The following is a 26,290-nucleotide window of genomic DNA, read 5'->3' on the forward strand; positions in this document are numbered from 1 at the left end:
AAATGGTCCAATTCAAGTAAGTTATTCATTTGGCATCATTCGAAGTGATAGAAATAAAGTTTTAATGTAAATTATCATACTCGGCCAAAACATGCTTTTCAGCCTCTGAAAAGCACATTTTGGCCATAAAAACTGAAAATGTCCCCTGAAACCAAACGAACTGTCGGAGACACAAATCTACAATGGACATAGTGTAAAATGGTCCAATTCAAGTAAGTTATTCATTTGGCATCATTCGAATGGATAGAAATCAAGTTTTAATGAAAATTATCATACTCTGCCAAAACGTGCTTTTCAGCCCCTGAAAAGCACATTTTGGCCATAAAAACTGAATATGTCCCCTACAACCAAACGAACTGTCAGAGACACAAATCTACAATGGACATAGTGTAAAATGGTCCAATTCAAGTAAGTTATTCATTTGGCATCATTCGAAGTGATAGAAATTAAGTTTTAATGTAAATTATCATACTCGGCCATAACATGCTTTTCAGCCTCTGAAAAGCACATTTTGGCCATAAAAACTGAAAATGTCCCCTGCAACCAAACGAACTGTCGGAGACACAAATCTACCATGGACATAGTGTAAAATTGTCCAATTCAAGTAATTTATTCATTTGGCATCATTCGAAGTGATAGAAATCAAGTTTTAAAGAAAATTATCATACTCGGCCAAAACATGCTTTTCAGCTCCTGAAAAGCACATTTTGGCCATAAAAACTGAATATGTCCCCTGCAACCAAACGAACTGTCAGAGACACAAATCTACAATGGACATAGTGTAAAATGGTCCAATTCAAGTAAGTTATTCATTTGGCATCATTCGAATGGATAGAAATCAAGTTTTAATGAAAATTATCATACTCGGCCAAAACATGCTTTTCAGCCCCTGAAAAGCACATTTTGGCCTTAAAAACTGAATATGTCCCCTGCAACCAAACGAACTGTCAGAGACACAAATCTACAATGGACTTAGTGTAAAATGGTCCAATTCAAGCAAATTATTCATTTGGCATCATTCGAAGTGATAGAAATCAAGTTTTAATGAAAATTATCATACTCGGCCAAAACATGCTTTTCAGCCCCTGAAAAGCACATTTTGGCCATAAAAACTGAAAATGTCCCCTGCAACCAAACGAACTGTCGGAGACACAAATCTACCATGGACATAGTGTAAAATTGTCCAATTCAAGTAATTTATTCATTTGGCATCATTCGAAGTGATAGAAATCAAGTTTTAAAGAAAATTATCATACTCGGCCAAAACATGCTTTTCAGCTCCTGAAAAGCACATTTTGGCCATAAAAACTGAATATGTCCCCTGCAACCAAACGAACTGTCAGAGACACAAATCTACAATGGACATAGTGTAAAATGGTCCAATTCAAGTAAGTTATTCATTTGGCATCATTCGAATGGATAGAAATCAAGTTTTAATGAAAATTATCATACTCGGCCAAAACATGCTTTTCAGCCCCTGAAAAGCACATTTTGGCCTTAAAAACTGAATATGTCCCCTGCAACCAAACGAACTGTCAGAGACACAAATCTACAATGGACTTAGTGTAAAATGGTCCAATTCAAGCAAATTATTCATTTGGCATCATTCGAAGTGATAGAAATCAAGTTTTAATGAAAATTATCATACTCGGCCAAAACATGCTTTTCAGCCCCTGAAAAGCACATTTTGGCCATAAAAACTGAAAATGTCCCCTGCAACCAAACGAACTGTCGGAGACACAAATCTACAATGGACATAGTGTACAATGGTCCAATTCAAGTAAGTTATTCATTTGGCATCAATCGAAGTGATAGAAATTAAGTTTTAATGTAAATTATCATACTCGGCCATAACATGCTTTTCAGCCTCTGAAAAGCACATTTTGGCCATAAAAACTGAAAATGTCCCCTGCAACCAAACGAACTGTCGGAGACACAAATCTACCATGGACATAGTGTAAAATTGTCCAATTCAAGTAAGTTATTCATTTGGCATCATTCGAAGTGATAGAAATCAAGTTTTAATGAAAATTATCATACTCGGCCAAAACATGCTTTTCAGCCCCTGAAAAGCACATTTTGGCCATAAAAACTGAATATGTCCCCTGCAACCAAACGAACTGTCAGAGACACAAATCTACAATGGACATAGTGTAAAATGGTCCAATTCAAGTAAGTTATTCATTTGGCATCATTCGAATGGATAGAAATCAAGTTTTAATGAAAATTATCATACTCGGCCAAAACATGCTTTTCAGCCCCTGAAAAGCACATTTTGGCCTTAAAAACTGAATATGTCCCCTGCAACCAAACGAACTGTCAGAGACACAAATCTACAATGGACATAGTGTAAAATGGTCCAATTCAAGCAAATTATTCATTTGGCATCATTCGAAGTGATAGAAATCAAGTTTTAATGAAAATTATCATACTCGGCCAAAACATTCTTTTCAGCCTCTGAAAAGCACATTTTGGCCATAAAAACTGAAAATGTCCCCTGCAACCAAACGAACTGTCAGAGACACAAATCTACCATGGACATAGTGTAAAGTGGTCCAATTCAAGTAAGTTATTCATTTGGCATCATTCGAAGTGATAGAAATTAAGTTTTAATGTAAATTATCATACTCGGCCAAAACATGCTTTTCAGCCTCTGAAAAGCACATTTTGGCCATAAAAACTGAAAATGTCCCCTGCAACCAAACGAACTGTCGGAGACACAAATCTACAATGGACATAGTGTAAAATGGTCCAATTCAAGTAAGTTATTCATTTGGCATCATTCGAAGTGATAGAAATCAAGTTTTAATGAAAATTACCATACTCGGCCAAAACATGCTTTTCAGCCCCTGAAAAGCACATTTTGGCCTTAAAAACTGAATATGTCCCCTGCAACCAAACGAACTGTCAGAGATACAAATCTACAATGGACATAGTGTAAAATGGTCCAATTCAAGTAAATTATTCATTTGGCATCATTCGAAGTGATAGAAATTCAGTTTTAATGAAAATTATCATACTCTGCCAAAACATGCTTTTCAGCCTCTGAAAAGCACATTTTGGCCATAAAAACTGAAAATGTCCCCTGCAACCAAACGAACTGTCAGAGACACAAATCTACAATGGACATAGTGTAAAATGGTCCAATTCAAGTAAGTTATTCATTTGGCATCATTCAAATGGATAGAAATCAAGTTTTAATGAAAATTATCATACTCTGCCAAAACGTGCTTTTCAGCCCCTGAAAAGCACATTTTGGCCATAAACACTGAATATGTCCCCTATAACCAAACGAACTGTCAGAGACACAAATCTACAATGGACATAGTGTAAAATGGTCCAATTCAAGTAAGTTATTCATTTGGCATCATTCAAATGGATAGAAATCAAGTTTTAATGAAAATTATCATACTCGGCCAAAACATGCTTTTCAGCCCCTGAAAAGCACATTTTGGCCATAAAAACTGAAAATGTCCCCTGCAACCAAACGAACTGTCAGAGACACAAATCTACAATGGACATAGTGTAAAATGGTCCAATTCAAGTAAGTTATTCATTTGGTATCATTCGAATGGATAGAAATCAAGTTTTAATGAAAATTATCATACTCTGCCAAAACGTGCTTTTCAGCCCCTGAAAAGCACATTTTGGCCATAAAAACTGAATATGTCCCCTGCAACCAAACGAACTGTCAGAGAAACAAATCTACAATGGACATAGTGTAAAATGGTCCAATTCAAGTAAGTTATTCATTTGGCATCATTCGAAGTGATAGAAATCAAGTTTTAATGAAAATTATCATACTCGGCCAAAACATGCTTTTCAGCCCCTGAAAAGCACATTTTGGCCATAAAAACTTAATATATCCCCTGCAACCAAACGAACTGTCAGAGACACAAATCTACAATGGACATAGTGTAAAATGGTCCAATTCAAGTAAGTTATTCATTTGGCATCATTCGAAGTGATAGAAATTAAGTTTTAATGTAAATTATCATACTCGGCCAAAACATGCTTTACAGCCTCTGAAAAGCACATTTTGGCCATAAAAACTGAAAATGTCCCCTGCAACCAAACGAACTGTCGGAGACACAAATCTACAATGGACATAGTGTACAATGGGCCAATTCAAGTAAGTTATTCATTTGGCATCAATCGAAGTGATAGAAATCAAGTTTTAAGGAAAATTATCAAACTCGGCCAAAACATGCTTTTCAGCCTCTGAAAAGCACATTTTGGCCATAAAAACTGAAAATGTCCCCTGCAACCAAACGAACTGTCAGAGAAACAAATCTACAATGGACATAGTGTAAAATGGTCCAATTCAAGTAAGTTATTCATTTGGCATCATTCAAAGTGATAGAAATCAAGTTTTAATGAAAATTATCATACTCGGCCAAAACATGCTTTTCAGCCCCTGAAAAGCACATTTTGGCCATAAAAACTGAAAATGTCCCCTGCAACCAAACGAACTGTCAGAGACACAAATCTACAATGGACATAGTGTAAAATGGTCCAATTCAAGTAAGTTATTCATTTGGTATCATTCGAATGGATAGAAATCAAGTTTTAATGAAAATTATCATACTCTGCCAAAACGTGCTTTTCAGCCCCTGAAAAGCACATTTTGGCCATAAAAACTGAATATGTCCCCTGCAACCAAACGAACTGTCAGAGAAACAAATCTACAATGGACATAGTGTACAATGGTCCAATTCAAGTAAGTTATTCATTTGGCATCAATCGAAGTGATAGAAATCAAGTTTTAATGAAAATTATCAAACTCGGCCAAAACATGCTTTTCAGCCCCTGAAAAGCACATTTTGGCCATAAAAACTGAATATGTCCCCTGTAACCAAACGAACTGTCAGAGACACAAATCTACAATGGACATAGTGTAAAATGGTCCAATTCAAGCAAATTATTCATTTGGCATCATTCGAAGTGATAGAAATCAAGTTTTAATGAAAATTATCATACTCTGCCAAAACATGCTTTTCAGCCTCTGAAAAGCACATTTTGGCCATAAAAACGGAAAATGTCCCCTGCAACCAAACGAACTGTCGGAGACACAAATCTACAATGGACATAGTGTAAAATGGTCCAATTCAAGTAAGTTATTCATTTGGCATCATTCGAAGTGATAGAAATCAAGTTTTAATGAAAATTACCATACTCGGCCAAAGCATGCTTTTCAGCCCCTGAAAAGCACATTTTGGCCTTAAAAACTGAATATGTCCCCTGCAACCAAACGAACTGTCAGAGATACAAATTTACAATGGACATAGTGTAAAATGGTCCAATTCAAGTAAATTATTCATTTGGCATCATTCGAAGTGATAGAAATCAAGTTTTAATGAAAATTATCATACTCTGCCAAAACATGCTTTTCAGCCTCTGAAAAGCACATTTTGGCCATAAAAACTGAAAATGTCCCCTGCAACCAAACTAACTGTCGGAGACACAAATCTACAATGGACATAGTGTAAAATGGTCCAATTCAAGTAAGTTATTCATTTGGCATCATTCGAAGTGATAGAAATCAAGTTTTAATGAAAGTTACCATACTCGGCCAAAACATGCTTTTCAGCCCCTGAAAAGCACATTTTGGCCTTAAAAACTGAATATGTCCCCTGCAACCAAACGAACTGTCAGAGATACAAATCTACAATGGACATAGTGTAAAATGGTCCAATTCAAGTAAATTATTCATTTGGCATCATTCGAAGTGATAGAAATTAAGTTTTAATGAAAATTATCATGCTCTGCCAAAACATGCTTTTCAGCCTCTGAAAAGCACATTTTGGCCATAAAAACTGAAAATGTCCCCTGCAACCAAACGAACTGTCAGAGACACAAATCTACAATGGACATAGTGTAAAATGGTCCAATTCAAGTAAGTTATTCATTTGGCATCATTCGAATGGATAGAAATCAAGTTTTAATGAAAATTATCATACTCTGCCAAAACGTGCTTTTCAGCCCCTGAAAAGCACATTTTGGCCATAAAAACTGAATATGTCTCCTACAACCAAACGAACTGTCAGAGACACAAATCTACAATGGACATAGTGTAAAATGGTCCAATTCAAGTAAGTTATTCATTTGGCATCATTCGAAGTGATAGAAATTAAGTTTTAATGAAAATTATCATACTCGGCCAAAACATGCTTTTCAGCCCCTGAAAAGCACATTTTGGCCATAAAAACTGAAAATGTCCCCTGCAACCAAACGAACTGTCAGAGACACAAATCTACAATGGACATAGTGTAAAATGGTCCAATTCAAGTAAGTTATTCATTTGGTATCATTCGAATGGATAGAAATCAAGTTTTAATGAAAATTATCATACTCTGCCAAAACGTGCTTTTCAGCCCCTGAAAAGCACATTTTGGCCATAAAAACTGAATATGTCCCCTGCAACCAAACGAACTGTCAGAGAAACAAATCTACAATGGACATAGTGTACAATGGTCCAATTCAAGTAAGTTATTCATTTGGCATCAATCGAAGTGATAGAAATCAAGTTTTAATGAAAATTATCAAACTCGGCCAAAACATGCTTTTCAGCCCCTGAAAAGCACATTTTGGCCATAAAAACTGAATATGTCCACTGTAACCAAACGAACTGTCAGAGACACAAATCTACAATGGACATAGTGTAAAATGGTCCAATTCAAGCAAATTATTCATTTGGCATCATTCGAAGTGATAGAAATCAAGTTTTAATGAAAATTATCATACTCGGCCAAAACATGCTTTTCAGCCTCTGAAAAGCACATTTTGGCCATAAAAACTGAAAATGTCCCCTGCAACCAAACGAACTGTCAGAGACACAAATCTACAATGGACATAGTGTAAAATGGTCCAATTCAAGTAAGTTATTCATTTGGCATCATTCGAAGTGATAGAAATCAAGTTTTAATGAAAATTACCATACTCGGCCAAAGCATGCTTTTCAGCCCCTGAAAAGCACATTTTGGCCTTAAAAACTGAATATGTCCCCTGCAACCAAACGAACTGTCAGAGATACAAATTTACAATGGACATAGTGTAAAATGGTCCAATTCAAGTAAATTATTCATTTGGCATCATTCGAAGTGATAGAAATCAAGTTATAATGAAAATTATCATACTCTGCCAAAACATGCTTTTCAGCCTCTGAAAAGCACATTTTGGCCATAAAAACTGAAAATGTCCCCTGCAACCAAACGAACTGTCGGAGACACAAATCTACAATGGACATAGTGTAAAATGGTCCAATTCAAGTAAGTTATTTATTTGGCATCATTCGAAGTGATAGAAATCAAGTTTTAATGAAAATTATCATACTCGGCCAAAACATGCTTTTCAGCCCCTGAAAAGCACATTTTGGCCATAAAAACTGAATATGTTCCCTGCAACCAAACGAACTGTCAGAGACACAAATCTACAATGGACATAGTGTAAAATGGTCCAATTCAAGTAAGTTATTCATTTGGCATCATTCAAATGGATAGAAATCAAGTTTTAATGAAAATTATCATACTCTGCCAAAACGTGCTTTTCAGCCCCTGAAAAGCACATTTTGGCCATAAAAACTGAATATGTCCCCTACAACCAAACGAACTGTCAGAGACACAAATCTACAATGGACATAGTGTAAAATGGTCCAATCCAAGTAAGTTATTCATTTGGCATCATTCAAATGGATAGAAATCAAGTTTTAATGAAAATTATCATACTCGGCCAAAACATGCTTTTCAGCCCCTGAAAAGCACATTTTGGCCATAAAAACTGAAAATGTCCCCTGCAACCAAACGAACTGTCAGAGACACAAATCTACAATGGACATAGTGTAAAATGGTCCAATTCAAGTAATTTATTCATTTGGCATCATTCGAAGTGATAGAAATCAAGTTTTAATGAAAATTATCATACTCGGCCAAAACATGCTTTTCAGCTCCTGAAAAGCACATTTTGGCCATAAAAACTTAATATATCCCCTGCAACCAAACAAACTGTCAGAGACACAAATCTACAATGGACATAGTGTAAAATGGTCCAATTCAAGTAAGTTATTCATTTGGCATCATTCGAAGTGATAGAAATTAAGTTTTAATGTAAATTATCATACTCGGCCAAAACATGCTTTACAGCCTCCGAAAAGCACATTTTGGCCATAAAAACTGAAAATGTCCCCTGCAACCAAACGAACTGTCGGAGACACAAATCTACTATGGACATAGTGTACAATGGGCCAATTCAAGTAAGTTATTCATTTGGCATCAATCGAAGTGATAGAAATCAAGTTTTAATGAAAATTATCAAACTCGGCCAAAACATTCTTTTCAGCCTCTGAAAAGCACATTTTGGCCATAAAAACTGAAAATGTCCCCTGCAACCAAACGAACTGTCAGAGACACAAATCTACCATGGACATAGTGTAAAGTGGTCCAATTCAAGTAAGTTATTCATTTGGCATCATTCGAAGTGATAGAAATTAAGTTTTAATGTAAATTATCATACTCGGCCAAAACATGCTTTTCAGCCTCTGAAAAGCACATTTTGGCCATAAAAACTGAAAATGTCCCCTGCAACCAAACGAACTGTCGGAGACACAAATCTACAATGGACATAGTGTAAAATGGTCCAATTCAAGTAAGTTATTCATTTGGCATCATTCGAAGTGATAGAAATCAAGTTTTAATGAAAATTACCATACTCGGCCAAAACATGCTTTTCAGCCCCTGAAAAGCACATTTTGGCCTTAAAAACTGAATATGTCCCCTGCAACCAAACGAACTGTCAGAGATACAAATCTACAATGGACATAGTGTAAAATGGTCCAATTCAAGTAAATTATTCATTTGGCATCATTCGAAGTGATAGAAATTCAGTTTTAATGAAAATTATCATACTCTGCCAAAACATGCTTTTCAGCCTCTGAAAAGCACATTTTGGCCATAAAAACTGAAAATGTCCCCTGCAACCAAACGAACTGTCAGAGACACAAATCTACAATGGACATAGTGTAAAATGGTCCAATTCAAGTAAGTTATTCATTTGGCATCATTCAAATGGATAGAAATCAAGTTTTAATGAAAATTATCATACTCTGCCAAAACGTGCTTTTCAGCCCCTGAAAAGCACATTTTGGCCATAAACACTGAATATGTCCCCTATAACCAAACGAACTGTCAGAGACACAAATCTACAATGGACATAGTGTAAAATGGTCCAATTCAAGTAAGTTATTCATTTGGCATCATTCAAATGGATAGAAATCAAGTTTTAATGAAAATTATCATACTCGGCCAAAACATGCTTTTCAGCCCCTGAAAAGCACATTTTGGCCATAAAAACTGAAAATGTCCCCTGCAACCAAACGAACTGTCAGAGACACAAATCTACAATGGACATAGTGTAAAATGGTCCAATTCAAGTAAGTTATTCATTTGGTATCATTCGAATGGATAGAAATCAAGTTTTAATGAAAATTATCATACTCTGCCAAAACGTGCTTTTCAGCCCCTGAAAAGCACATTTTGGCCATAAAAACTGAATATGTCCCCTGCAACCAAACGAACTGTCAGAGAAACAAATCTACAATGGACATAGTGTAAAATGGTCCAATTCAAGTAAGTTATTCATTTGGCATCATTCGAAGTGATAGAAATCAAGTTTTAATGAAAATTATCATACTCGGCCAAAACATGCTTTTCAGCCCCTGAAAAGCACATTTTGGCCATAAAAACTTAATATATCCCCTGCAACCAAACGAACTGTCAGAGACACAAATCTACAATGGACATAGTGTAAAATGGTCCAATTCAAGTAAGTTATTCATTTGGCATCATTCGAAGTGATAGAAATTAAGTTTTAATGTAAATTATCATACTCGGCCAAAACATGCTTTACAGCCTCTGAAAAGCACATTTTGGCCATAAAAACTGAAAATGTCCCCTGCAACCAAACGAACTGTCGGAGACACAAATCTACAATGGACATAGTGTACAATGGGCCAATTCAAGTAAGTTATTCATTTGGCATCAATCGAAGTGATAGAAATCAAGTTTTAAGGAAAATTATCAAACTCGGCCAAAACATGCTTTTCAGCCTCTGAAAAGCACATTTTGGCCATAAAAACTGAAAATGTCCCCTGCAACCAAACGAACAGTCAGAGAAACAAATCTACAATGGACATAGTGTAAAATGGTCCAATTCAAGTAAGTTATTCATTTGGCATCATTCAAAGTGATAGAAATCAAGTTTTAATGAAAATTATCATACTCGGCCAAAACATGCTTTTCAGCCCCTGAAAAGCACATTTTGGCCATAAAAACTGAAAATGTCCCCTGCAACCAAACGAACTGTCAGAGACACAAATCTACAATGGACATAGTGTAAAATGGTCCAATTTAAGTAAGTTATTCATTTGGAATCAATCGAAGTGATAGAAATCAAGTTTTAATGAAAATTATCAAACTCGGCCAAAACGTGCTTTTCAGCCCCTGAAAAGCACATTTTGGCCATAAAAACTGAATATGTCCCCTGCAACCAAACGAACTGTCAGAGACACAAATCTACAATGGACATAGTGTAAAATGGTCCAATTCAAGTAAGTTATTCATTTGGCATCATTCGAAGTGATAGAAATCAAGTTTCAATGAAAATTATCATACTCGGCCAAAACATGCTTTTCAGCCCCTGAAAAGCACATTTTGGCCATAAAAACTGAAAATGTCCCCTGCAACCAAACGAACTGTCGGAGAAACAAATCTACAATGGACATAGTGTAAAATGGTCCAATTCAAGTATGTTATTCATTTGGCATCAATCGAAGTGATAGAAATCAAGTTTTAATGAAAATTATCAAACTCGGCCAAAACATGCTTTTCAGCCCCTGAAAAGCACATTTTGGCCATAAAAACTGAATATGTCCCCTGCAACCAAACGAACTGTCAGAGACACAAATCTACAATGGACATAGTGTAAAATGGTCCAATTCAAGTAAGTTATTTATTTGGCATCATTCGAAGTGATAGAAATCAAGTTTCAATGAAAATTATCATACTCGGCCAAAACATGCTTTTCAGCCTCTGAAAAGCACATTTTGGCCATAAAAACTGAAAATGTCCCCTGCAACCAAACGAACTGTCGGAGACACAAATTTACAATGAACATCGTGTAAAATGGTCCAATTCAAGTAAGTTATTCATTTGGCATCAATCGAAGTGATAGAAATCAAGTTTTAATGAAAATTATCAAACTCGGCCAAAACGTGCTTTTCAGCCCCTGAAAAGCACATTTTGGCCATAAAAACTGAATATGTCCCCTGCAACCAAACGAACTGTCAGAGACACAAATCTACAATGGACATAGTGTAAAATGGTCCAATTCAAGTAAGTTATTCATTTGGCATCATTCGAAGTGATAGAAATCAAGTTTTAATGAAAATTATCATACTCGGCCAAAACATGCTTTTCAGCCCCTGAAAAGCACATTTTGGCCTTAAAAACTGAATATGTCCCCTGCAACCAAACGAACAGTCAGAGACACAAATCTACAATGGACATAGTGTAAAATGGTCCAATTCAAGTAAGTTATTCATTTGGCATCATTCGAAGTGATAGAAATCAAGTTTTAATGAAAATCATCATACTCGGCCAAAACATGCTTTTCAGCCCCTGAAAAGCACATTTTGGCCATAAAAACTGAAAATGTCCCCTGCAACCAAACGAACTGTCAGAGACACAAATCTACAATGGACATAGTGTAAAATGGTCCATTTCAAGTAAGTTATTCATTTGGCATCATTCGAATGGATAGAAATCAAGTTTTAATGAAAATTATCATACTCGGCCAAAACATGCTTTTCAGCCCCTGAAAAGCACATTTTGGCCTTAAAAACTGAATATGTCCCCTGCAACCAAACGAACAGTCAGAGACACAAATCTTCAATGGACATAGTAAAATGGTCCAATTCAAGTAAGTTATTCATTTGGCATCATTCGAAGTGATAGAAATCAAGTTTTAATGAAAATTACGATACTCGGCCAAAACATGCTTTTCAGCCCCTGAAAAGCACATTTTGGCCATAAAAACTGAATATGTCCCCTGCAACCAAACGAACTGTCAGAGACACAAATCTACAATGGACATAGTGTAAAATGGTCCAATTCAAGTAAGTTATTCATTTGGCATCATTCGAAGTGATAGAAATCAAGTTTTAATGAAAATTATCATACTCGGCCAAAACATGCTTTTCAGCCCCTGAAAAGCACATTTTGGCCTTAAAAACTGAATATGTCCCCTGCAACCAAACGAACAGTCAGAGACACAAATCTACAATGGACATAGTGTAAAATGGTCCAATTCAAGTAAGTTATTCATTTGGCATCATTCGAAGTGATAGAAATCAAGTTTTAATGAAAATCATCATACTCAGCCAAAACATGCTTTTCAGCCCCTGAAAAGCACATTTTGGCCATAAAAACTGAAAATGTCCCCTGCAACCAAACGAACTGTCAGAGACACAAATCTACAATGGACATAGTGTAAAATGGTCCATTTCAAGTAAGTTATTCATTTGGCATCATTCGAATGGATAGAAATCAAGTTTTAATGAAAATTATCATACTCGGCCAAAACATGCTTTTCAGCCCCTGAAAAGCACATTTTGGCCTTAAAAACTGAATATGTCCCCTGCAACCAAACGAACAGTCAGAGACACAAATCTTCAATGGACATAGTAAAATGGTCCAATTCAAGTAAGTTATTCATTTGGCATCATTCGAAGTGATAGAAATCAAGTTTTAATGAAAATTATCATACTCGGCCAAAACATGCTTTTCAGCCCCTGAAAAGCACATTTTGGCCATAAAAACTGAATATGTCCCCTGCAACCAAACGAAATGTCAGAGACACAAATCTACAATGGACATAGTGTAAAATGGTCCAATTCAAGTAAGTTATTCATTTGGCATCATTCAAATGGATAGAAATCAAGTTTTAATGAAAATTATCATACTCTGCCAAAACGTGCTTTTCAGCCCCTAAAAAGCACATTTTGGCCATAAAAACTGAATATGTCCCCTACAACCAAACGAACTGTCAGAGACACAAATCTACAATGGACATAGTGTAAAATGGTCCAATTCAAGTAAGTTATTCATTTGGCATCATTCAAATGGATAGAAATCAAGTTTTAATGAAAATTATCATACTCGGCCAAAACATGCTTTTCAGCCCCTGAAAAGCACATTTTGGCCATAAAAACTGAAAATGTCCCCTGCAACCAAACGAACTGTCAGAGACACAAATCTACAATGGACATAGTGTAAAATGGTCCAATTCAAGTAATTTATTCATTTGGCATCATTCGAAGTGATAGAAATCAAGTTTTAATGAAAATTATCATACTCGGCCAAAACATGCTTTTCAGCCCCTGAAAAGCACATTTTGGCCATAAAAACTTAATATGTCCCCTGCAACCAAACGAACTGTCAGAGACACAAATCTACAATGGACATAGTGTAAAATGGTCCAATTCAAGTAAGTTATTCATTTGGCATCATTCGAAGTGATAGAAATCAAGTTTTAATGAAAATTATCATACTCGGCCAAAACATGCTTTTCAGCCCCTGAAAAGCACATTTTGGCCTTAAAAACTGAATATGTCCCCTGCAACCAAACGAACAGTCAGAGACACAAATCTACAATGGACATAGTGTAAAATGGTCCAATTCAAGTAAGTTATTCATTTGGCATCATTCGAAGTGATAGAAATCAAGTTTTAATGAAAATCATCATACTCGGCCAAAACATGCTTTTCAGCCCCTGAAAAGCACATTTTGGCCATAAAAACTGAAAATGTCCCCTGCAACCAAACGAACTGTCAGAGACACAAATCTACAATGGACATAGTGTAAAATGGTCCATTTCAAGTAAGTTATTCATTTGGCATCATTCGAATGGATAGAAATCAAGTTTTAATGAAAATTATCATACTCGGCCAAAACATGCTTTTCAGCCCCTGAAAAGCACATTTTGGCCTTAAAAACTGAATATGTCCCCTGCAACCAAACGAACAGTCAGAGACACAAATCTTCAATGGACATAGTAAAATGGTCCAATTCAAGTAAGTTATTCATTTGGCATCATTCGAAGTGATAGAAATCAAGTTTTAATGAAAATTACCATACTCGGCCAAAACATGCTTTTCAGCCCCTGAAAAGCACATTTTGGCCATAAAAACTGAATATGTCCCCTGCAACCAAACGAACTGTCAGAGACACAAATCTACAATGGACATAGTGTAAAATGGTCCAATTCAAGTAAGTTATTCATTTGGCATCATTCGAAGTGATAGAAATCAAGTTTTAATGAAAATTATCATACTCGGCCAAAACATGCTTTTCAGCCCCTGAAAAGCACATTTTGGCCTTAAAAACTGAATATGTCCCCTGCAACCAAACGAACAGTCAGAGACACAAATCTACAATGGACATAGTGTAAAATGGTCCAATTCAAGTAAGTTATTCATTTGGCATCATTCGAAGTGATAGAAATCAAGTTTTAATGAAAATCATCATACTCAGCCAAAACATGCTTTTCAGCCCCTGAAAAGCACATTTTGGCCATAAAAACTGAAAATGTCCCCTGCAACCAAACGAACTGTCAGAGACACAAATCTACAATGGACATAGTGTAAAATGGTCCATTTCAAGTAAGTTATTCATTTGGCATCATTCGAATGGATAGAAATCAAGTTTTAATGAAAATTATCATACTCGGCCAAAACATGCTTTTCAGCCCCTGAAAAGCACATTTTGGCCTTAAAAACTGAATATGTCCCCTGCAACCAAACGAACAGTCAGAGACACAAATCTTCAATGGACATAGTAAAATGGTCCAATTCAAGTAAGTTATTCATTTGGCATCATTCGAAGTGATAGAAATCAAGTTTTAATGAAAATTATCATACTCGGCCAAAACATGCTTTTCAGCCCCTGAAAAGCACATTTTGGCCATAAAAACTGAATATGTCCCCTGCAACCAAACGAAATGTCAGAGACACAAATCTACAATGGACATAGTGTAAAATGGTCCAATTCAAGTAAGTTATTCATTTGGCATCATTCAAATGGATAGAAATCAAGTTTTAATGAAAATTATCATACTCTGCCAAAACGTGCTTTTCAGCCCCTAAAAAGCACATTTTGGCCATAAAAACTGAATATGTCCCCTACAACCAAACGAACTGTCAGAGACACAAATCTACAATGGACATAGTGTAAAATGGTCCAATTCAAGTAAGTTATTCATTTGGCATCATTCAAATGGATAGAAATCAAGTTTTAATGAAAATTATCATACTCGGCCAAAACATGCTTTTCAGCCCCTGAAAAGCACATTTTGGCCATAAAAACTGAAAATGTCCCCTGCAACCAAACGAACTGTCAGAGACACAAATCTACAATGGACATAGTGTAAAATGGTCCAATTCAAGTAATTTATTCATTTGGCATCATTCGAAGTGATAGAAATCAAGTTTTAATGAAAATTATCATACTCGGCCAAAACATGCTTTTCAGCCCCTGAAAAGCACATTTTGGCCATAAAAACTTAATATGTCCCCTGCAACCAAACGAACTGTCAGAGACACAAATCTACAATGGACATAGTGTAAAATGGTCCAATTCAAGTAAGTTATTCATTTGGCATCATTCGAAGTGATAGAAATTAAGTTTTAATGTAATTTATCATACTCGGCCAAAACATGCTTTTCAGCCTCTGAAAAGCACATTTTGGCCATAAAAACTGAAAATGTCCCCTGCAACCAAACGAACTGTCGGAGACACAAATCTACAATGGACATAGTGTACAATGGTCCAATTCAAGTAAGTTATTCATTTGGCATCAATCGAAGTGATAGAAATCAAGTTTTAATGAAAATTATCAAACTCGGCCAAAACATGCTTTTCAGCCCCTGAAAAGCACATTTTGGCCATAAAAACTGAATATGTCCCCTGAAACCAAACGAATTGTCAGAGACACAAATCTACAATGGACATAGTGTAAAATGGTCCAATTCAAGTAAGTTATTCATTTGGCATCATTCGAAGTGATAGAAATAAAGTTTTAATGTAAATTATCATACTCGGCCAAAACATGCTTTTCAGCCTCTGAAAAGCACATTTTGGCCATAAAAACTGAAAATGTCCCCTGAAACCAAACGAACTGTCGGAGACACAAATCTACAATGGACATAGTGTAAAATGGTCCAATTCAAGTAAGTTATTCATTTGGCATCATTCGAATGGATAGAAATCAAGTTTTAATGAAAATTATCATACTCTGCCAAAACGTGCTTTTCAGCCCCTGAAAAGCACATTTTGGCCATAAAAACTGAATATGTCCCCTACAACCAAACGAACTGTCAGAGACACAAATCTACAATGGACATAGTGTAAAATGGTCCAATTCAAGTAAGTTATTCATTTGGCATCATTCGAAGTGATAGAAATTAAGTTTTAATGTAAATTATCATACTCGGCCATAACATGCTTTTCAGCCTCTGAAAAGCACATTTTGGCCATAAAAACTGAAAATGTCCCCTGCAACCAAACGAACTGTCGGAGACACAAATCTACCATGGACATAGTGTAAAATTGTCCAATTCAAGTAATTTATTCATTTGGCATCATTCGAAGTGATAGAAATCAAGTTTTAAAGAAAATTATCATACTCGGCCAAAACATGCTTTTCAGCTCCTGAAAAGCACATTTTGGCCATAAAAACTGAATATGTCCCCTGCAACCAAACGAACTGTCAGAGACACAAATCTACAATGGACATAGTGTAAAATGGTCCAATTCAAGTAAGTTATTCATTTGGCATCATTCGAATGGATAGAAATCAAGTTTTAATGAAAATTATCATACTCGGCCAAAACATGCTTTTCAGCCCCTGAAAAGCACATTTTGGCCTTAAAAACTGAATATGTCCCCTGCAACCAAACGAACTGTCAGAGACACAAATCTACAATGGACTTAGTGTAAAATGGTCCAATTCAAGCAAATTATTCATTTGGCATCATTCGAAGTGATAGAAATCAAGTTTTAATGAAAATTATCATACTCGGCCAAAACATGCTTTTCAGCCCCTGAAAAGCACATTTTGGCCATAAAAACTGAAAATGTCCCCTGCAACCAAACGAACTGTCGGAGACACAAATCTACAATGGACATAGTGTACAATGGTCCAATTCAAGTAAGTTATTCATTTGGCATCAATCGAAGTGATAGAAATCAAGTTTTAATGAAAATTATCAAACTCGGCCAAAACATGCTTTTCAGCCCCTGAAAAGCACATTTTGGCCATAAAAACTGAATATGTCCCCTGCAACCAAACGAACTGTCAGAGACACAAATCTACAATGGACATAGTGTAAAATGGTCCAATTCAAGTAAGTTATTCATTTGGCATCATTCGAAGTGATAGAAATTAAGTTTTAATGTAAATTATCATACTCGGCCATAACATGCTTTTCAGCCTCTGAAAAGCACATTTTGGCCATAAAAACTGAAAATGTCCCCTGCAACCAAACGAACTGTCGGAGACACAAATCTACCATGGACATAGTGTAAAATTGTCCAATTCAAGTAAGTTATTCATTTGGCATCATTCGAAGTGATAGAAATCAAGTTTTAATGAAAATTATCATACTCGGCCAAAACATGCTTTTCAGCCCCTGAAAAGCACATTTTGGCCATAAAAACTGAATATGTCCCCTGCAACCAAACGAACTGTCAGAGACACAAATCTACAATGGACATAGTGTAAAATGGTCCAATTCAAGTAAGTTATTCATTTGGCATCATTCGAATGGATAGAAATCAAGTTTTAATGAAAATTATCATACTCGGCCAAAACATGCTTTTCAGCCCCTGAAAAGCACATTTTGGCCTTAAAAACTGAATATGTCCCCTGCAACCAAACGAACTGTCAGAGACACAAATCTACAATGGACATAGTGTAAAATGGTCCAATTCAAGCAAATTATTCATTTGGCATCATTCGAAGTGATAGAAATCAAGTTTTAATGAAAATTATCATACTCGGCCAAAACATTCTTTTCAGCCTCTGAAAAGCACATTTTGGCCATAAAAACTGAAAATGTCCCCTGCAACCAAACGAACTGTCAGAGACACAAATCTACCATGGACATAGTGTAAAGTGGTCCAATTCAAGTAAGTTATTCATTTGGCATCATTCGAAGTGATAGAAATTAAGTTTTAATGTAAATTATCATACTCGGCCAAAACATGCTTTTCAGCCTCTGAAAAGCACATTTTGGCCATAAAAACTGAAAATGTCCCCTGCAACCAAACGAACTGTCGGAGACACAAATCTACAATGGACATAGTGTAAAATGGTCCAATTCAAGTAAGTTATTCATTTGGCATCATTCGAAGTGATAGAAATCAAGTTTTAATGAAAATTACCATACTCGGCCAAAACATGCTTTTCAGCCCCTGAAAAGCACATTTTGGCCTTAAAAACTGAATATGTCCCCTGCAACCAAACGAACTGTCAGAGATACAAATCTACAATGGACATAGTGTAAAATTGTCCAATTCAAGTAAATTATTCATTTGGCATCATTCGAAGTGATAGAAATTCAGTTTTAATGAAAATTATCATACTCTGCCAAAACATGCTTTTCAGCCTCTGAAAAGCACATTTTGGCCATAAAAACTGAAAATGTCCCCTGCAACCAAACGAACTGTCAGAGACACAAATCTACAATGGACATAGTGTAAAATGGTCCAATTCAAGTAAGTTATTCATTTGGCATCATTCAAATGGATAGAAATCAAGTTTTAATGAAAATTATCATACTCTGCCAAAACGTGCTTTTCAGCCCCTGAAAAGCACATTTTGGCCATAAACACTGAATATGTCCCCTATAACCAAACGAACTGTCAGAGACACAAATCTACAATGGACATAGTGTAAAATGGTCCAATTCAAGTAAGTTATTCATTTGGCATCATTCAAATGGATAGAAATCAAGTTTTAATGAAAATTATCATACTCGGCCAAAACATGCTTTTCAGCCCCTGAAAAGCACATTTTGGCCATAAAAACTGAAAATGTCCCCTGCAACCAAACGAACTGTCAGAGACACAAATCTACAATGGACATAGTGTAAAATGGTCCAATTCAAGTAAGTAATTCATTTGGTATCATTCGAATGGATAGAAATCAAGTTTTAATGAAAATTATCATACTCTGCCAAAACGTGCTTTTCAGCCCCTGAAAAGCACATTTTGGCCATAAAAACTGAATATGTCCCCTGCAACCAAACGAACTGTCAGAGAAACAAATCTACAATGGACATAGTGTAAAATGGTCCAATTCAAGTAAGTTATTCATTTGGCATCATTCGAAGTGATAGAAATCAAGTTTTAATGAAAATTATCATACTCGGCCAAAACATGCTTTTCAGCCCCTGAAAAGCACATTTTGGCCATAAAAACTTAATATATCCCCTGCAACCAAACGAACTGTCAGAGACACAAATCTACAATGGACATAGTGTAAAATGGTCCAATTCAAGTAAGTTATTCATTTGGCATCATTCGAAGTGATAGAAATTAAGTTTTAATGTAAATTATCATACTCGGCCAAAACATGCTTTACAGCCTCTGAAAAGCACATTTTGGCCATAAAAACTGAAAATGTCCCCTGCAACCAAACGAACTGTCGGAGACACAAATCTACAATGGACATAGTGTACAATGGGCCAATTCAAGTAAGTTATTCATTTGGCATCAATCGAAGTGATAGAAATCAAGTTTTAAGGAAAATTATCAAACTCGGCCAAAACATGCTTTTCAGCCTCTGAAAAGCACATTTTGGCCATAAAAACTGAAAATGTCCCCTGCAACCAAACGAACTGTCAGAGAAACAAATCTACAATGGACATAGTGTAAAATGGTCCAATTCAAGTAAGTTATTCATTTGGCATCATTCAAAGTGATAGAAATCAAGTTTTAATGAAAATTATCATACTCGGCCAAAACATGCTTTTCAGCCCCTGAAAAGCACATTTTGGCCATAAAAACGGAAAATGTCCCCTGCAACCAAACGGACTGTCGGAGACACAAATCTACAATGGACATAGTGTAAAATGGTCCAATTCAAGTAAGTTATTCATTTGGCATCATTCGAAGTGATAGAAATCAAGTTTTAATGAAAATTACCATACTCGGCCAAAGCATGCTTTTCAGCCCCTGAAAAGCACATTTTGGCCTTAAAAACTGAATATGTCCCCTGCAACCAAACGAACTGTCAGAGATACAAATTTACAATGGACATAGTGTAAAATGGTCCAATTCAAGTAAATTATTCATTTGGCATCATTCGAAGTGATAGAAATCAAGTTTTAATGAAAATTATCATACTCTGCCAAAACATGCTTTTCAGCCTCTGAAAAGCACATTTTGGCCATAAAAACTGAAAATGTCCCCTGCAACCAAACGAACTGTCAGAGACACAAATCTACAATGGACATAGTGTAAAATGGTCCAATTCAAGTAAGTAATTCATTTGGTATCATTCGAATGGATAGAAATCAAGTTTTAATGAAAATTATCATACTCTGCCAAAACGTGCTTTTCAGCCCCTGAAAAGCACATTTTGGCCATAAAAACTGAATATGTCCCCTGCAACCAAACGAACTGTCAGAGAAACAAATCTACAATGGACATAGTGTAAAATGGTCCAATTCAAGTAAGTTATTCATTTGGCATCATTCGAAGTGATAGAAATCAAGTTTTAATGAAAATTATCATACTCGGCCAAAACATGCTTTTCAGCCCCTGAAAAGCACATTTTGGCCATAAAAACTTAATATATCCCCTGCAACCAAACGAACTGTCAGAGACACAAATCTACAATGGACATAGTGTAAAATGGTCCAATTCAAGTAAGTTATTCATTTGGTATCATTCGAATGGATAGAAATCAAGTTTTAATGAAAATTATCATACTCTGCCAAAACGTGCTTTTCAGCCCCTGAAAAGCACATTTTGGCCATAAAAACTGAATATGTCCCCTGCAACCAAACGAACTGTCAGAGAAACAAATCTACAATGGACATAGTGTACAATGGTCCAATTCAAGTAAGTTATTCATTTGGCATCAATCGAAGTGATAGAAATCAAGTTTTAATGAAAATTATCAAACTCGGCCAAAACATGCTTTTCAGCCCCTGAAAAGCACATTTTGGCCATAAAAACTGAATATGTCCCCTGTAACCAAACGAACTGTCAGAGACACAAATCTACAATGGACATAGTGTAAAATGGTCCAATTCAAGCAAATTATTCATTTGGCATCATTCGAAGTGATAGAAATCAAGTTTTAATGAAAATTATCATACTCTGCCAAAACATGCTTTTCAGCCTCTGAAAAGCACATTTTGGCCATAAAAACGGAAAATGTCCCCTGCAACCAAACGAACTGTCGGAGACACAAATCTACAATGGACATAGTGTAAAATGGTCCAATTCAAGTAAGTTATTCATTTGGCATCATTCGAAGTGATAGAAATCAAGTTTTAATGAAAATTACCATACTCGGCCAAAGCATGCTTTTCAGCCCCTGAAAAGCACATTTTGGCCTTAAAAACTGAATATGTCCCCTGCAACCAAACGAACTGTCAGAGATACAAATTTACAATGGACATAGTGTAAAATGGTCCAATTCAAGTAAATTATTCATTTGGCATCATTCGAAGTGATAGAAATCAAGTTTTAATGAAAATTATCATACTCTGCCAAAACATGCTTTTCAGCCTCTGAAAAGCACATTTTGGCCATAAAAACTGAAAATGTCCCCTGCAACCAAACTAACTGTCGGAGACACAAATCTACAATGGACATAGTGTAAAATGGTCCAATTCAAGTAAGTTATTCATTTGGCATCATTCGAAGTGATAGAAATCAAGTTTTAATGAAAGTTACCATACTCGGCCAAAACATGCTTTTCAGCCCCTGAAAAGCACATTTTGGCCTTAAAAACTGAATATGTCCCCTGCAACCAAACGAACTGTCAGAGATACAAATCTACAATGGACATAGTGTAAAATGGTCCAATTCAAGTAAATTATTCATTTGGCATCATTCGAAGTGATAGAAATTAAGTTTTAATGAAAATTATCATGCTCTGCCAAAACATGCTTTTCAGCCTCTGAAAAGCACATTTTGGCCATAAAAACTGAAAATGTCCCCTGCAACCAAACGAACTGTCAGAGACACAAATCTACAATGGACATAGTGTAAAATGGTCCAATTCAAGTAAGTTATTCATTTGGCATCATTCGAATGGATAGAAATCAAGTTTTAATGAAAATTATCATACTCTGCCAAAACGTGCTTTTCAGCCCCTGAAAAGCACATTTTGGCCTTAAAAACTGAATATGTCTCCTACAACCAAACGAACTGTCAGAGACACAAATCTACAATGGACATAGTGTAAAATGGTCCAATTCAAGTAAGTTATTCATTTGGCATCATTCGAAGTGATAGAAATTAAGTTTTAATGAAAATTATCATACTCGGCCAAAACATGCTTTTCAGCCCCTGAAAAGCACATTTTGGCCATAAAAACTGAAAATGTCCCCTGCAACCAAACGAACTGTCAGAGACACAAATCTACAATGGACATAGTGTAAAATGGTCCAATTCAAGTAAGTTATTCATTTGGTATCATTCGAATGGATAGAAATCAAGTTTTAATGAAAATTATCATACTCTGCCAAAACGTGCTTTTCAGCCCCTGAAAAGCACATTTTGGCCATAAAAACTGAATATGTCCCCTGCAACCAAACGAACTGTCAGAGAAACAAATCTACAATGGACATAGTGTACAATGGTCCAATTCAAGTAAGTTATTCATTTGGCATCAATCGAAGTGATAGAAATCAAGTTTTAATGAAAATTATCAAACTCGGCCAAAACATGCTTTTCAGCCCCTGAAAAGCACATTTTGGCCATAAAAACTGAATATGTCCACTGTAACCAAACGAACTGTCAGAGACACAAATCTACAATGGACATAGTGTAAAATGGTCCAATTCAAGCAAATTATTCATTTGGCATCATTCGAAGTGATAGAAATCAAGTTTTAATGAAAATTATCATACTCGGCCAAAACATGCTTTTCAGCCTCTGAAAAGCACATTTTGGCCATAAAAACTGAAAATGTCCCCTGCAACCAAACGAACTGTCAGAGACACAAATCTACAATGGACATAGTGTAAAATGGTCCAATTCAAGTAAGTTATTCATTTGGCATCATTCGAAGTGATAGAAATCAAGTTTTAATGAAAATTATCAAACTCGGCCAAAACATGCTTTTCAGCCCCTGAAAAGCACATTTTGGCCATAAAAACTGAATATGTCCACTGTAACCAAACGAACTGTCAGAGACACAAATCTACAATGGACATAGTGTAAAATGGTCCAATTCAAGTAAGTTATTTATTTGGCATCATTCGAAGTGATAGAAATCAAGTTTTAATGAAAATTATCATACTCGGCCAAAACATGCTTTTCAGCCCCTGAAAAGCACATTTTGGCCATAAAAACTGAATATGTTCCCTGCAACCAAACGAACTGTCAGAGACACAAATCTACAATGGACATAGTGTAAAATGGTCCAATTCAAGTAAGTTATTCATTTGGCATCATTCAAATGGATAGAAATCAAGTTTTAATGAAAATTATCATACTCTGCCAAAACGTGCTTTTCAGCCCCTGAAAAGCACATTTTGGCCATAAAAACTGAATATGTCCCCTACAACCAAACGAACTGTCAGAGACACAAATCTACAATGGACATAGTGTAAAATGGTCCAATCCAAGTAAGTTATTCATTTGGCATCATTCAAATGGATAGAAATCAAGTTTTAATGAAAATTATCATACTCGGCCAAAACATGCTTTTCAGCCCCTGAAAAGCACATTTTGGCCATAAAAACTGAAAATGTCCCCTGCAACCAAACGAACTGTCAGAGACACAAATCTACAGTGGACATAGTGTAAAATGGTCCAATTCAAGTAATTTATTCATTTGGCATCATTCGAAGTGATAGAAATCAAGTTTTAATGAAAATTATCATACTCGGCCAAAACATGCTTTTCAGCTCCTGAAAAGCACATTTTGGCCATAAAAACTTAATATATCCCCTGCAACCAAACGAACTGTCAGAGACACAAATCTACAATGGACATAGTGTAAAATGGTCCAATTCAAGTAAGTTATTCATTTGGCATCATTCGAAGTGATAGAAATTAAGTTTTAATGTAAATTATCATACTCGGCCAAAACATGCTTTACAGCCTCCGAAAAGCACATTTTGGCCATAAAAACTGAAAATGTCCCCTGCAACCAAACGAACTGTCGGAGACACAAATCTACTATGGACATAGTGTACAATGGGCCAATTCAAGTAAGTTATTCATTTGGCATCAATCGAAGTGATAGAAATCAAGTTTTAATGAAAATTATCAAACTCGGCCAAAACATTCTTTTCAGCCTCTGAAAAGCACATTTTGGCCATAAAAACTGAAAATGTCCCCTGCAACCAAACGAACTGTCAGAGACACAAATCTACCATGGACATAGTGTAAAGTGGTCCAATTCAAGTAAGTTATTCATTTGGCATCATTCGAAGTGATAGAAATTAAGTTTTAATGTAAATTATCATACTCGGCCAAAACATGCTTTTCAGCCTCTGAAAAGCACATTTTGGCCATAAAAACTGAAAATGTCCCCTGCAACCAAACGAACTGTCGGAGACACAAATCTACAATGGACATAGTGTAAAATGGTCCAATTCAAGTAAGTTATTCATTTGGCATCATTCGAAGTGATAGAAATCAAGTTTTAATGAAAATTACCATACTCGGCCAAAACATGCTTTTCAGCCCCTGAAAAGCACATTTTGGCCTTAAAAACTGAATATGTCCCCTGCAACCAAACGAACTGTCAGAGATACAAATCTACAATGGACATAGTGTAAAATGGTCCAATTCAAGTAAATTATTCATTTGGCATCATTCGAAGTGATAGAAATTCAGTTTTAATGAAAATTATCATACTCTGCCAAAACATGCTTTTCAGCCTCTGAAAAGCACATTTTGGCCATAAAAACTGAAAATGTCCCCTGCAACCAAACGAACTGTCAGAGACACAAATCTACAATGGACATAGTGTAAAATGGTCCAATTCAAGTAAGTTATTCATTTGGCATCATTCAAATGGATAGAAATCAAGTTTTAATGAAAATTATCATACTCGGCCAAAACATGCTTTTCAGCCCCTGAAAAGCACATTTTGGCCATAAAAACTGAAAATGTCCCCTGCAACCAAACGAACTGTCAGAGACACAAATCTACAATGGACATAGTGTAAAATGGTCCAATTCAAGTAAGTTATTCATTTGGTATCATTCGAATGGATAGAAATCAAGTTTTAATGAAAATTATCATACTCTGCCAAAACGTGCTTTTCAGCCCCTGAAAAGCACATTTTGGCCATAAAAACTGAATATGTCCCCTGCAACCAAACGAACTGTCAGAGAAACAAATCTACAATGGACATAGTGTAAAATGGTCCAATTCAAGTAAGTTATTCATTTGGCATCATTCGAAGTGATAGAAATCAAGTTTTAATGAAAATTATCATACTCGGCCAAAACATGCTTTTCAGCCCCTGAAAAGCACATTTTGGCCATAAAAACTTAATATATCCCCTGCAACCAAACGAACTGTCAGAGACACAAATCTACAATGGACATAGTGTAAAATGGTCCAATTCAAGTAAGTTATTCATTTGGCATCATTCGAAGTGATAGAAATTAAGTTTTAATGTAAATTATCATACTCGGCCAAAACATGCTTTACAGCCTCTGAAAAGCACATTTTGGCCATAAAAACTGAAAATGTCCCCTGCAACCAAACGAACTGTCGGAGACACAAATCTACAATGGACATAGTGTACAATGGGCCAATTCAAGTAAGTTATTCATTTGGCATCAATCGAAGTGATAGAAATCAAGTTTTAAGGAAAATTATCAAACTCGGCCAAAACATGCTTTTCAGCCTCTGAAAAGCACATTTTGGCCATAAAAACTGAAAATGTCCCCTGCAACCAAACGAACTGTCAGAGAAACAAATCTACAATGGACATAGTGTAAAATGGTCCAATTCAAGTAAGTTATTCATTTGGC

The sequence above is a fragment of the Stigmatopora argus genome, unplaced genomic scaffold (genome assembly GCF_051989625.1).
Source record: "Stigmatopora argus isolate UIUO_Sarg unplaced genomic scaffold, RoL_Sarg_1.0 HiC_scaffold_27, whole genome shotgun sequence".
NCBI lineage: Eukaryota > Metazoa > Chordata > Actinopteri > Syngnathiformes > Syngnathidae > Stigmatopora > Stigmatopora argus.